Here is a 12,986-nt window from a genome sequence, read left to right as displayed (position 1 = left end):
ACTCCTGCAAGGAACTAAGGACTGAGTGGCTAGGAGGACTATGGAAAATTAAAGTTTGGTGAGCCATTCTGCATTGAAGATGGTAGAGCACGTGTGACAAGCCCCGTAAGTGTCTGAGCACCTCCTGGCCTGCCCTGTTTCCTAGAGGAGAGATTTTTCATCCCTTCTGAGATGCAGAAGAGAAAAATGGTGAAAACTGACAAGGCGTTGACAGTTCAGTACTGGAATGAAAGGAATTGTGTCTTCCTTCTCTGCCCCCATCTGAAATCCATAGTGATATTTTGGAGGACATATTTCTATTTTGGAATGAGCATGGACTAGGAGTCAGGATACTTGCGCTCTTTTTTTTCTCCCTGCCACTAAAGTATTTGGGGGCGGTAGATAAATAGATGAATGCTTAAGCAATAATTCAAGAAATAATAGTCCATAGTTTTTTTGTTTTTGTTTGTTTGTTTTTTAGTGGAAAATGACCTTAAAGATCATAGAATGCATTGGGCTTTTTCAAAATTTGTATTAGCTGTGGGACTGTGTCTTCAAATGCTTTTTCACATAGAGCCCAAACGTACAAACCCGCTAGAAGCAAGGATTGTCTGTTAAGCGGAGCAGGCAGCTGGGAGCCTGTGCGCTGGGCTTCTCTCCTCCCTGTCCGGGCCTCTAGGCTCTAGGGACACGGTTAAAAAAATCATGGCTCTAATGAGATGCTCCCAGGTCCCAGAGGTGGAAACTGGGATTCTCTCCTGGGCTGGCTTGCCTCTAGTGTCCCAGCCGTTCAACCTTTTCTTCAATAACTGTGACTTTCCATGTGTTATAGCCCAGATGGGCATTGGAGGAGGGAAATATTACATTGGCCTGGGTCATTAGCCTTCCAGGTGGTGAGGGGGCAGGACCAGATTGGAGCCTAAGCATCTAGAGGATTGAGGTCAGTGGTCATGGTAAAAATAACAGTGACAGTAATAGTGGCTACACTCTATTTAATATCAGTCACAGTGACACTGCTCTAATCGGAGCACATCACATGCCTTCCTCCATTTATTAAGATCATCAAGAAGAGATGAGAAAACTGGTTTTCTCCTTTCCAAAAGCCAGGCCCCAGATTATAGCAGTAAATGAGGCAGACCGAGCTCCTGTTCTCATGACAGCTGCCTCCTAGATATGAATGCACCAGCTGAGCATATCCAGTCAGCTAATGCCAGCCATTTGGGCTGCTTCTGTTTGTCAGCAACCCTTAAAACGTGGAGCCCATAATGGGCTACTACTTCCTCTACTCATAAATACCAAACATTCCTCGTTTTGCCTCTATAGTCCTTCTTTTCATTGCCAGCTGCAGGCTTTGTCCCTGTCATACTCACAGCTTGTGTTTAGTAAAAACAATTAGTGAACAGCTTTCCTGCTAGCATCATCTAAATCTCCTCTGTAAACTTCTGGTTCCCGAACCAGGAAATTTAATTAAACAGATGATTACATGTTATCAGTCACCTAGTAGATTAGAAGACCAAATTGTCCTGGGTTCCTCAACCCAAATTCAATACCTCCCCATGGTAACTCACACACAGCTGATATCAACAATAAAACAAAGAAATATACCAAATGATCTTGTAAAAACTGTAGCCTATAGAACACCTTCTCCACTTCGGTGTGATGATTTAAAATGTCCCAGGTTTCCTTCTGTTAATCTCCATCTGGTTCTTACTATACTTATTATAACTGGCAATTTCTAAAATGTGCCTGTTTACAACTAGTTTTCTGCCCCACTAGACTATGTGAATTATATGAATATGAGAAATTAAGTTAATTAAAGGTGTTAAAGTAAAGCTGTGTCTGATTTCTTCATTGTTCTTTCCCCTGACTTAGCACAGAGGATGCTGTCAATAAACATTTGTTCAGTGAATGACTAATACTCAAGACACTGTCCATAATCATTTTTACTTAAGGTAATAATCATTAATGATGATTTCACCATCATCACAAAACGTTTATTAAGTACCTTTGGCCTGGCCCTTTTCAGGGTGTCGTGAAGTTAGAAGTAGCATTCTAACAAAAATTTGAAAAGAAATCTGGGGTTCTTTTTTGAAGGGAGTTTCTATGTCTGGTGATTTTCCCTATCTCAGTAGATTTCCAGATTTTAAGGAAAGAAACAAAGCACCTCAGAAGTTTTTTGAATTGTAGGCTCCAGACCTGTCCCTAGGGGTTTTCCAAGTATTTGTGGGGCTGGCCACTTTGAAAGTGCCATGGGGATTCCACTTTGTGATGGAGGTACCAATGACACTTACGGGGATGGTAAACTGGTCCAGGCAAAGAGCTTGGCAGATGGACCCTTCGATAAAGACAAGCTCTGAAGAGGCCAACAGTGAGGAAGGCAGACAACTTTGGGTCAATGCTGGTCAACGTGCTGCTTCTCTTTGCCATCTCTGGCCACTTGTGTGCCTTGTTCTAAAAGTTTGCTTTTGCTACGTGTCAAATTCCTTCTTTCATGGACTCTGGCAATAAAGACTCTTCTTATTTATTTATTCATTTTTTCTTTTGGCGGTACGCGGGCCTCTCACTGTTGTGGCCTCTCCCGTTGCGGAGCACAGGCTCTGGACGCGCAGGCTCAGCAGCCATGGCTCACAGGCCCAGCTGCTCCGCGGCAAGTGGGATCTTCCCAGACCGGGGCACGAACCCGTGTCCCCTGCATCGGCAGGCAGACTCTCAGCCACTGTGCCACCAGGGAAGCCCTAAAGACTCTTCTGAAGGTGGGTGCCTGGACCTCCAATGCCTTTTACTGGGCTACAGAATTATTGCTCTTCCTTCACACTTACATTTGTGAGGTTGGGTTTCCCGGGCTCTTTGCTGGATCAGATCAAGAATATCTTGATGTCCTAGCCCCAAAGCAGTTGATATCTGCCTGAGGAGCAATGTATCCTGGGGGTCCTCCTCTCCCTCCGTCCTGAGGACTCAGCCTGAGAGAGAAAAATCAGTGAGTGAACAGAGCCCTTACTCAGGAATCAAGAGATCTGCCTCTGACATTGGCTTCAGGACCGTGGGGAAAGTCCATCCCATCCTTGGGCCTCCTTTTTCCCATCTGCAAAGTGGGGGGATGACCTCAGAACAATCCTTCAGGGCAAATTCTTTAACCATTCAAACCCTGGTGCTGGGGAAGGGGTACAACTCTCCTACCTGTTGAGGGGCTGCTCTCCTCACCTGAACCAGGAACCCCTATAATGGATGCTGGAAGCTTCCACTAGATGCCTGGTCTTTTTGGACTCCAGACTTTTTTTTTTCAAGAAAAAGCAATGAGAAAAACCTCCTCTGATGGATTCTTTTCAGCGCTCAAGCCAGATGAGTTCCCAGCACAAGCCAAGACTTGGGAGCAAGTATGTGGGGCAGGGAGTAAGAGGCTAAGAACCAAAGGGCTGCAGCCTGTGTTCCCTCAAAGAATACCCAAGCTGGGGGCCGGGGTTGTGAACGTGGGATTGATGTTTGTTCATCTCTTCTGAGCTTCTTGTCTAAAAAGGGGAAACGGGGACTCAGATTGGGGAAAGAGCTTGCACTGTAAATCAGAGGTCCAGAGGCAGCTTCTTCTATGCTCTGGTGTCTTTTGACCCCAAATGTCTCAATAATACCCCTGTCCTTTCTTGTTCCTGCATTCATTTCTTCTTGGACATCTCTCCACAAGACTGAGTTTCCTGAGAGCCAGGGAGCAGGGTGTATTCATCTTTGTAGTCCCCTCGTACCCAGCGTACATCTCGGACACTAGTAAGTATCTATTAAGAGAGACTTATTTGCCATCTTAAGAGGATCCAGGAATATTAGGAAAACATCCATCCTGCCTTTCACATCTGTGGGTTCCCAAAAGGTGTTTAACAGTTATATTTTTAGCTTCTACCATGAGGCTATTTGCTCATTTTTAGAAGAACCATAGTATAGACACCTAGAAAATTTTTCTTTTTCTGGGAGATCATTGCCTTAATCATTTTGGAGCTAGGATGCAGGAATTTTTAAAATGCAAAATCAAATACACAAGAAAAGTTAGTCTGTCTGGCTGCCATCCTTGGTTGCTATCTTCTGTAACCAGCATCCAGCTACACAGCCAGAGAGCCTTGGGGAGGGCCCACAGTGGTCTCCATCCCCTCTGATTGCTGAAACCAGAGCTGCCTGGGGAGGCCAGGGCCCTGGCATCAGTCCCTGCCTGGTCCTGCTTCTCTGTTCACAGAGAATGTGTTTGCACATGAGCTCTCCCAAGCCACCTTGGAGTCCCTCCAAGGATAGGCCTGGAAGCCGGCCAGGAGGGAGGGTGCTCCTGGAAAGGACACATCTCTGGGAAGCAGAGACCGTGGCATACAGGCACACACATGCAAATACTTGCAGGATGGCCACATCTTCCAAGGTTTCAAGAGAACCTGGAAATCTGGATTTTTATGTGCAGTGTCTTGATTTTTAGAACGCTCCAAAAAACAAACCCTAACCAAATGAGCACCCCCACAAACTGTGTCTGAGGGCCACGATTTACAACCTCTGGTAGAGCCTGGCATGTCACACACATGACCTAAGCAGGTGAGCTAATGCCCTGCACGTAGCTCACTGGGACTACACACACCATATATGCTTATCCAGGGTTAGACCTTGTGTGCACCTGATAGAGACCAGTCATCAAATATTTATACACACTTGCTATCTCCTAGGATGTCCTTTTAATATTTTCACTTTCCAGCTAAGGAGACTGAGTATCAGGGATCTCCAGGGTCATGTAGCTGGTGGGTGGCTGGACTCACATCCCAGGCTGCCTGGCCACAAAGCCAGCATTTGCCCTCCACTCACCTCCGGGATGCCTGCACTCTGAACTGAAATGTCTGCTATTCTGCATCTCTCAGTAAACTCAGTTCCCTGAGTTCAGGGGCTGTGTTTCATTTGCTGTTGCATCCCCATCACCTAAAAGAATATAGAAGGTGCTCAATAAATACCTGTGGGATTGCCCACAGACACACAAACACACATACAGATGTAAACCCACACAGTCACGTAACTCCACCCCAAGAACCGCCCAGGAACATCCCAACTCTCAAGCTCCCACAGGCACGCGCCCACCCCCATCTCCCACCTCCCACAGCATCCCAAGCCAGGCCTCCCCAGCTCCCCCTGCCAGCCTTGCCCAAAGCCTTCACAAATTGTTTCCTGGAAATCTTGAGGCGGCTGTGGTGTTCTTTTTCCCTAACTCAGGAGACAACTCAGCAGTTTTGTTTTTCAAAGTCTGGGACTCATAAACCTGGAATCCTTTCTTCATTTTTTTCACTAGAATTTTCCTTGGCCGGGTGCCTTTCCCCAGGGCAGTGGCCAGGAGGTCACACTCAGAGCGCCCTCTGCTGGGCACCGTCCTCCCGACCTAGTGGGCAGTTGCAGAGGGGGAAGGGACACAACTGCTTTACAGATGGGGAAACTGAGTCAGGCGGTGGTACTGGGGAGAGCTTGGGGGGTGTGGGCTCATTCCAAGTGTGTGCCAATGTGCACTACTACTAAGTGGTTTTGTGATTTTTTGTGTGTGATTTTTTTTTGATTGTTGAAAATAATAAAAGAAGAACTAGCTCCCAGAGCTCAGACATGGCAGAGAAAGGCCCTCTGTTCTCCCCAGAACCTCTTGTGGGACAGATGGCAGAGGTTTGGAAACTTCGTCAGATTCAACTTTATCCTTGAATCCCCACCACATTTAGTAGGCAAAGAAACTGAGACATAGAGAGATGCTGGGAGAAGAAGGAGGGAGAATATTTATTGAGCATCTGCTATGTGCTAGCTATGATCACAAACTCTCATTTAATCTTCACAGCAACCTTGTGAGGTAGATGACTTTATTTCCATTTTACAGATTAAGACATAGAAGCTGAGTGAGGTCTCAAGATCAGAAAAGAAGGGGAGAGCTGGGATTGAATCCAAACCTGCTGTTTTCTTGGCTTTGCTACCTCCTGGATTTTTCCCATTTGGCTCCAGTGGGCCCAGGGCGGAGCCTTTGTGGCTGGGCTCATAAAGGCAAGGTTTCCATAGCCCTCCTGCTCAGAAAGGGAAGCCCCTCTCCTCAGCCTCTTCCAGAGGGCAGCCCCTTCCAGGGGACCATGGGGAGATGGGACGAACAGCCCCCTCAGGCTTGAAGCTGAGGGTCCCATAGCTTGGAGGAGGGTCCTGGCAGCTGTGCCAAGGCCCCTTAGCTAACAGTAAAAACAGGATTGGATGTCTTTATAAGCTGAAGTTGTGAGAGGTTCCAAAGGGCAAGGGTTTTCCTGGAAAAGAAAGCAGGTCCTGGAAGGTCTTTGTTTTGTTTTTCTTATTAATGGGGCCCTGGTTAATGACTCAAGGAAATGAAGAACACATTTCACCAAGAATTAGTCACTGCCCTCCCCAGCCCTCCATCCTGCTACCCTTTCCAAACCTTCAAAACTTCTCACTTCCTGCAGGAAAAAATCCAAACCCCTGGTGTTGTTCATCTTTGGTCTGGCTTAGCCCTATCTTCTACACGTCTCATTGAAATAAGCCACCCAGGGGTCTCTGTACACAGCTCCCTCTGTTCCCATGCTGGGCATTTGCTCTCACTATTACCTCTCTCTGAAAAGACTTCATTTCAGCTTGTCCAAATCTTAGTCATTCTTCAAGACCCAGCTCAGAACTTGCCTTCTCCGTGGAGCATTCTCCACTGTGCCCAAAAGGAACCATCCTGCCTTGTGCTGATGGATGCAGGTGTTAGTCTCCCTAACAGATTGAGACCCTTGAGAAACAGCATCGGATTCATCATTGATCCCCCTATATGGGCACACATGCATGTGTGTGTGTGTGTGTGTGTGTGTGCGCGCGCACCCTTTATACCACCTGGCAGTAGGGTGCTATAGAAAGCTCCCGAGACCCTCTGCTCTGTCATTAGGAGATTAGGGTTGAATAAAGATTGAATGTGTTGGAGAGAGCTGCTGTGCTTCCCCCTTCTCAAACCAAGAGAAAAGAACTTCATGGAGTCTACTTAGCATAATTCGTGTCTACGGTGGTTTGAGATGGGGAGACATAGTAGACTTTCATCTGACAGCCACCAGAGAAACCGAAAGATTGAGAGATGGGTGTCATCTTAGACAAATAAGACAAGGAAGAGATAGCACTGCTCAGATCAGCCTGAACTCCCAAAGCTGTTTTGTGCAAAGGATGCTGTTCCCATGGACGAGAAGTGGGCCACACACTGGAAGAACTGATGTGAAGGCCTCTTCGGTCTGTCCAACAGGGGGACAAACTGAAGGTACTGCTGGATTCCTAGGGCTGCAGAAGGGGTTACCAATGGGATACAAGGTAATGTGATGCTTGTGTAAGGGTGAGAGGTCCTCAGAGCTTGGGAGCAGTGTCTGAAAATTCCATAGATGTGCCCACACAGAAGTAAGCTTCAAAGCCATCTTACAACAGTGCTGTTGAGTAAGAGTTCTCCTGCTCCCCTTTATTGTCTCCTCACTACCAACCGCTTAGCCCTGGAGAGGTCAGAGGCCACAGTTAGCAAACTGGGGAGGGCAGTCTGGGGAAGGAAAAGCAGCTGTCCATGCCCCCATTTCCAGCTATGGGGGTTCCACCTGCAGCAAGCCCTGGTTGGGAAAAAAGATTGAACTTTAAATCAAGTTTTGATTTTGCTTTTTTTCTTGGGCCGTGCTGTGCGGCATGTGGGATTTTACCCCAATCAGGGATGGAACCCCGTGCCCCCTGTAGTTGGAGCGAAGAGCCTTAACCGTTGGACTGCCAGGGAAGTCCCTGGATTTTGCTTTTGTATGGGACCGATTTATAAAATAAAATTTGTTTGGTGACTGAAGTGGTCACAGGAGTTTTTATGTCCTGAGAATGATCAGATGATCAGAAAAGTCATAGGAAGCGTGAGTTTTCATCAAAGGTCAGAAAAAGGGCTTCTCTCCCTTTCCTCTGAAAAAATTTTTAGAGGCGGGTGGGAGACAAAGTAAAGTTGATTTATGATTATACACTTCAAGTCTTATTTACTCAGTGTATCGATTATATTTGCTATTGTAAAATGGGTTGTTGTCTTCCATCATACTTTTCTGATTTGTGCTATTTGCTTCGATCACTTCTTCCGAAGTAATTAAGTACCTGTGCTCCCCTCAGCTAAAGCCACTTAACCATCCCCCGAATGTTCAGCTGTGCTTCAGGCTTCAGGTCCCTACCTTGCGGGGATTTGAAGGAGCCTCACATGCACAGGTCGAGGGACTCAATATCCATGTGCCTTTACTGCTAGTTCCTGTGTGAATCAAATTCTTCACGTGGCTGGCTTCTCTCATGTGGCTGTGTTCTTCACTCTGTGTACCTCTGTCTCTGCGTCTAAATGTCCCTCTTCTTATAAGGACACCAGTCACATTAGAGTAAGGACCCACCCTACTCCAGTATGACTTCATCCTACCTTGACTAATTACACCTGCAACCACCCTATTTCCAAAGAAGGGCACATTCTGAGACGCTGGGGGGGTAGGATTTCAACATATCTTTTAGGGGGAACACAGTTCAAACCATGTCATCTTCCTTTCTTATTTTCCTAAACTTGCAACTTCTCCTGCTTTCCCCAGCCATGTAAATGGCACCTGCAGCAGCTCGAGCCAAGAATCCATGAGTAAACCTTGAGTCCTTCGTCTTCATCAGCCCCATCCCAATTCCTTCAGCAAGGCCTTTCAGCCCTACCTCCAAAAATATCCTGAATCCATTCATGTCTGGGACAAACAGCCCCCTCAGGCTTGAAGCTGAGGGTCCCATAGCTTGGAGGAGGGTCCTGGCAGCTGTGCCAAGGCCCCTTAGCTAACAGTAAAAACAGGATTGGATGTCTTTATAAGCTGAAGTTGTGAGAGGTTCCAAAGGGCAAGGGTTTTCCTGGAAAAGAAAGCAGGTCCTGGAAGGTCTTTGTTTTGTTTTTCTTATTAATGGGGCCCTGGTTAATGACTCAAGGAAATGAAGAACACATTTCACCAAGAATTAGTCACTGCCCTCCCCAGCCCTCCATCCTGCTACCCTTTCCAAACCTTCAAAACTTCTCACTTCCTGCAGGAAAAAATCCAAACCCCTGGTGTTGTTCATCTTTGGTCTGGCTTAGCCCTATCTTCTACACGTCTCATTGAAATAAGCCACCCAGGGGTCTCTGTACACAGCTCCCTCTGTTCCCATGCTGGGCATTTGCTCTCACTATTACCTCTCTCTGAAAAGACTTCATTTCAGCTTGTCCAAATCTTAGTCATTCTTCAAGACCCAGCTCAGAACTTGCCTTCTCCGTGGAGCATTCTCCACTGTGCCCAAAAGGAACCATCCTGCCTTGTGCTGATGGATGCAGGTGTTAGTCTCCCTAACAGATTGAGACCCTTGAGAAACAGCATCGGATTCATCATTGATCCCCCTATATGGGCACACATGCATGTGTGTGTGTGTGTGTGTGTGTGTGCGCGCGCACCCTTTATACCACCTGGCAGTAGGGTGCTATAGAAAGCTCCCGAGACCCTCTGCTCTGTCATTAGGAGATTAGGGTTGAATAAAGATTGAATGTGTTGGAGAGAGCTGCTGTGCTTCCCCCTTCTCAAACCAAGAGAAAAGAACTTCATGGAGTCTACTTAGCATAATTCGTGTCTACGGTGGTTTGAGATGGGGAGACATAGTAGACTTTCATCTGACAGCCACCAGAGAAACCGAAAGATTGAGAGATGGGTGTCATCTTAGACAAATAAGACAAGGAAGAGATAGCACTGCTCAGATCAGCCTGAACTCCCAAAGCTGTTTTGTGCAAAGGATGCTGTTCCCATGGACGAGAAGTGGGCCACACACTGGAAGAACTGATGTGAAGGCCTCTTCGGTCTGTCCAACAGGGGGACAAACTGAAGGTACCGCTGGATTCCTAGGGCTGCAGAAGGGGTTACCAATGGGATACAAGGTAATGTGACGCTTGTGTAAGGGTGAGAGGTCCTCAGAGCTTGGGAGCAGTGTCTGAAAATTCCATAGATGTGCCCACACAGAAGTAAGCTTCAAAGCCATCTTACAACAGTGCTGTTGAGTAAGAGTTCTCCTGCTCCCCTTTATTGTCTCCTCACTACCAACCGCTTAGCCCTGGAGAGGTCAGAGGCCACAGTTAGCAAACTGGGGAGGGCAGTCTGGGGAAGGAAAAGCAGCTGTCCATGCCCCCATTTCCAGCTATGGGGGTTCCACCTGCAGCAAGCCCTGGTTGGGAAAAAAGATTGAACTTTAAATCAAGTTTTGATTTTGCTTTTTTTCTTGGGCCGTGCTGTGCGGCATGTGGAATTTTACCCCAATCAGGGATGGAACCCCGTGCCCCCTGTAGTTGGAGCGAAGAGCCTTAACCGTTGGACTGCCAGGGAAGTCCCTGGATTTTGCTTTTGTATGGGACCGATTTATAAAATAAAATTTGTTTGGTGACTGAAGTGGTCACAGGAGTTTTTATGTCCTGAGAATGATCAGATGATCAGAAAAGTCATAGGAAGCGTGAGTTTTCATCAAAGGTCAGAAAAAGGGCTTCTCTCCCTTTCCTCTGAAAAAATTTTTAGAGGCGGGTGGGAGACAAAGTAAAGTTGATTTATGATTATACACTTCAAGTCTTATTTACTCAGTGTATCGATTATATTTGCTATTGTAAAATGGGTTGTTGTCTTCCATCATATTTTTCTGATTTGTGCTATTTGCTTCGATCACTTCTTCCGAAGTAATTAAGTACCTGTGCTCCCCTCAGCTAAAGCCACTTAACCATCCCCCGAATGTTCAGCTGTGCTTCAGGCTTCAGGTCCCTACCTTGCGGGGATTTGAAGGAGCCTCACATGCACAGGTCGAGGGACTCAATATCCATGTGCCTTTACTGCTAGTTCCTGTGTGAATCAAATTCTTCACGTGGCTGGCTTCTCTCATGTGGCTGTGTTCTTCACTCTGTGTACCTCTGTCTCTGCGTCTAAATGTCCCTCTTCTTATAAGGACACCAGTCACATTAGAGTAAGGACCCACCCTACTCCAGTATGACTTCATCCTACCTTGACTAATTACACCTGCAACCACCCTATTTCCAAAGAAGGGCACATTCTGAGACGCTGGGGGGGTAGGATTTCAACATATCTTTTAGGGGGAACACAGTTCAAACCATGTCATCTTCCTTTCTTATTTTCCTAAACTTGCAACTTCTCCTGCTTTCCCCAGCCATGTAAATGGCACCTGCAGCAGCTCGAGCCAAGAATCCATGAGTAAACCTTGAGTCCTTCGTCTTCATCAGCCCCATCCCAATTCCTTCAGCAAGGCCTTTCAGCCCTACCTCCAAAAATATCCTGAATCCATTCATGTCTCTTCGTCTCCATTTCTACCATTCTAGTTCAAGCTATGATTACTTCTTGCCAAGACAGCTGCAATAGCTCCCAACTGGTCTCCCTGCCCCTTTCTTATCTATAATGTGGTCTCACCTGCCTTGCTTAGTACTCCCTACTGAATCAAATCTAGACATTTCATCCATGCTTACAAAATCCTATTAATCTGGCCCCTCCCACTCCTCCAACCTCATTTTCCATCACTTGCTTTCTTTGATCTAGCCGCATCAGCCTGCTTGCAGTTTCCTGAACCACTGGCCTCCCCTCTGGAATGCTCTCCTCTGGGCGTTGGTATGGCTGCCCCTTCTTGCCTGAGCATCTCGGCTTAAATGTCATGTTATTTAGTGACATCTGAGAGACCTTCCCTGACCACCCCATCAAGAGCAGTCACCCAGTTATTCTCAGTTGCAGACCTTTATTTTAATTCCCTGCAGATAATTTAGTAAATAGATTATTTTTCTCATTTATGTAGATATTTATCATCTTTCTGCCCATAATCCCTAGGAGAGCAGGGACCTTGTTTATCTTGATTACACCATCTAGAACTATGCCTGGCATATAGAAGGAACTCAATAAATATTTACTGAATAAATCATTACTCCTGCACAGAAGATCTTTGTGTATGAACTTCCCTGCCCCCTCTGCTTTTGGGAATTTATATAAATAATCCATCAGGAGGAGGATTACCGGATCGAGGGATATAAACATATTTTGGCTCTTGAAATGTATTGTCAAATAGGTTTGCAAAGATGTTAGGTCAGTTTTCATCTGTTAGGCAACCTTCTGAATCCCCCGTGCCAAGGTAGTGATTTCTGGTATGTGGGGGAGGGAGGTGGGGAGGGCATGTGCTAGAAATGGCAGGGGAGGAGGTGCAGGTCAGAGCTGCTGCCTCTGGTGGGTCAGGGCCCGCAGCAGCAGCAGCAGTAGTGACTAGCCAGCTCAGCAGGGCCCTCATCCAGCGCCTGTCTGGAGGGGCAACAGCCTGGTCTTCCAGGCCTGCCTGAGGCAGACAGGGCCTTCTGTTGCATGAACTTGGGTCTGGCTATAGGAGCCAAGGTGGGCAGAAGAGAGCAGTGCCCCTGCTCTTCAGCAGGGAGGCCATCCTGGAGGTGGTGTTGGGAAGTGGTGAGGGGGTGGGAAGCTGAGGATGCAAAGTGGGGCTGGGACCCGGTTCTGGAGGCCCCTTTGCAGAGGCTGTTTCTGGACTGAAGCTTTCCTGCTTAGGACATGGAACACTGGGTGATATGAGTACCTCCATACATAAACCAACAGGAACAGAGAGACCTGTCTTGTGCACTTCCACACACAGCCAGGCCCATGCAGCAGCGCCCTGCCCCCGTCTTGTAGAACCACTACAAGAGCTAAAACAGCAGCTGTATGTAAGGTGCTCGGAATATGGCACGTGACGGGCATCATTCAAGTGTGGGCCATTATCAGTCCTCGCCCATATTCCTCATGGGACTATAAGCTTCCTGAGGGCAGAGGCCAAATTTGAGGTGGAATTAGTGCTAGTGAGTCAGGCTGCCTGAGTTCTAAATCCCGGCTCCACCACTTATTAGCTGCGTGACTTGGGTAAGTGACTTGTGTTCCTCAGTTTATTCCTCTGTACGAAAGTCATGGGGTTGTTTTGTGGATTAACTGAGCCGATGAACGTAAAGAACA

Source organism: Phocoena sinus, chromosome 6 (genome assembly GCF_008692025.1).
Source record: "Phocoena sinus isolate mPhoSin1 chromosome 6, mPhoSin1.pri, whole genome shotgun sequence".
Classification (NCBI taxonomy): domain Eukaryota; kingdom Metazoa; phylum Chordata; class Mammalia; order Artiodactyla; family Phocoenidae; genus Phocoena; species Phocoena sinus.
This window is presented reverse-complemented; position numbering follows the sequence as displayed.